The sequence below is a fragment of the Priapulus caudatus genome, unplaced genomic scaffold (genome assembly GCF_000485595.1).
Source record: "Priapulus caudatus unplaced genomic scaffold, Priapulus_caudatus-5.0.1 Scaffold26, whole genome shotgun sequence".
Lineage (NCBI taxonomy): Eukaryota > Metazoa > Priapulida > Priapulimorpha > Priapulimorphida > Priapulidae > Priapulus > Priapulus caudatus.
In genome coordinates this window covers 443,100-445,562 of record NW_014577087.1, presented here as the reverse complement: position 1 = coordinate 445,562, position 2,463 = coordinate 443,100, and positions in this window count along the sequence as shown.

The window sequence follows — 2,463 nt, the reverse complement described above, 5'->3', positions numbered from 1 at the left end:
AGAGAGAGAGAGAGAGAGAGAGAGAGAGAGAGCGAGAGAGAGAGAGAGAGCGAGAGAGAGAGAGAGAGCGAGAGAGAGAGAGAGCGAGAGGGTGTAACTGTATGGTGATAGACTGTCCCTCTCGCTGTCCCCGCGCGTTCACCACGCGCCAATCCACGTCACTTTCGGCGAAAGCTGCACAACGCTCAATTCCAGTCCAGCTCTTCCGAAGGACGTGCGATCATTTGGTCACTCACTCGGTGTCGGTGACTGGCTTTTTTTTGTCGGCCATCTTGGAATTCCGAAAACGCTGGCTGCGTGCGCGCAATGCGCTGAGTGTCGGTGTAATAGGCGCGCTGGCACCGACCGCACCGGGCCGCGATCGCGCGTGCACGTAAGTTGTCCGCCTGTTGTTAGCTCTGCGATCTCGCTAACTACTTCAATCAATACGACACGGTTTCACTGGCGGCGAGTTGCTCAACGTGACCGCGATAGTGACAGCTTGCGTGTCTTGAGTTGTTCCGTATAAATGCACAGAGAGTGACTATAGTAGTATGTTAACTAATACTATTAGTATTACTATAACTAGTGCGTTATTAGCTATGCGTCGGTCTGTGCGGAATGGTCAAGCGACAACGTCGAGGCACGGTATAAGAGTAAGTTCACATCACGCTGTTGCTCGTGTCTTGGTGTCGGCTCCGTCGTGCGTAAAGCGAGGTAGCATGGCGAAGATTCTGATGTGGCCACGCCCCGCATCCGCTCGCGCTTACTTGTATGTGATCCGTAAGCTATGGAAAGCCAGTGCGTAGTTAGTGTGGGCTCACAGCTCGTTTACAACTCTCGCAATTATATTAGATGAAAATTTGTGCAAGTCTATATATATCTAAATGGCACGGGCGCACACACCGGCGCGCACACACCGGCGCGCACACACGCACAGACGGACGGGCAGATAGACAGACGGGCAGACAGACATAGAAAGATAGATCAGTGTATAGCTATATAATAATTAATATCTATGAGTGAATCAGAGAATGCGACACGTACGTGATGGTCACTGAACGACGTTTGATATGCATGCATCTAAATCCGCATGATAATATCAGGAGTGAATAATAGAGATCTCTATTATTCACTCCTGATAATATCCGACTAACGCTTTGCGAACAACGTGCACACTTTATATAGGAAACGACACCTCACGCACACGCACGCACGCACGCACGCACGCACGCACGCGCGCGCGCGCGCACACACACACACACACACACACACACACACACGCGCACGCTGCTGTTGGCGAGGCTACTGTAATTGCTAGGCGTGTCCTTTCTTTCCCACTTGACAGCTATATTGAGGTGACCGACTACGTACTATGCGGATAGACGCGACGGCGGCCGCGTACCTTCGCTTGCTTATTCGCAGGTGAACACCTTCCTATTAGCAATCATGGACGAAGGGGGTTTCTCCTTACCGTGGAAGAAAGAACCAGCGTTGGAGATTCATGCCTTTCCCCCCACGAAGAATAGCCCCGCCCCATACCATAGTCTAGCACCTATCCGACTGCAAAGCTCATCGATCGATCGCTAAACAAGTAGAGCGTATCTAAAAACATTTATCTGTCCGCGAAAATGAATTGATATTGGATTGACGAGATAAAGTGTCAAGGGTGTTTTGCTTTCTTAGTCTTACCGTTGATTTTTGTGCGATTTACACCGGTGTATTAATCTGATGAACCGTGCTATGCTGATTTAGTTCGGGAGAGGAAGGGGTCTACGCGCGGTAATGTATCTCGTACACTAGACACCGAGTATCGACCGTTCACGTTGTCAGCACTCCGTACACGCGCCACGCACGCACGCATGCACGCGCACACGCACGCATGCGTGCGCATGTATGCAGGTTGCAGAATATATTATCCGTTCGAGTTAGAGACAGGGACGTGCGAAGAGGTCGCTTGAGTAAGTAAGAAAATGTATTTACTGCCAACATTTATTTCGTTTCTTGGTTACATTCTTGGTTCTCTATCGCCTATTGTTTCTTCATAAATTTCATTCAAATATCCCTTTAAAACATCGTCTTGCTGTACGCCCAAACTCGTAAAATATAGACGGTTAAAACTAGATGAAATTAAAACGTTTGTAGTAATTACAATTGATTTACTATTACTATCATCAGGAGCGTATAATGACAAATTTTGTCATTATACGCTCCTGCTATCATTTTATTATCGGCCCACGTGCTCGCAAGCACTCACCCGCGCACGCGCACGCGCACATCGGCTGCCTAGCGGACGGTCGTGCGTTCGGGCCAGCCGCCGCTGCTGGTTGTGGCGATGGGACGAAGAAGCAAAACAGATTGCTATAAATGTAGAAAAACACGGCAGCGAGAGAGGGGGCGCTCCAGTTCGCGTCTACAGCGTGTGCTGAATATCGATGCAGCTCTTGCTGTTCTAAGGTGGGAGGAGGGAGGGAGAGAGAGAGG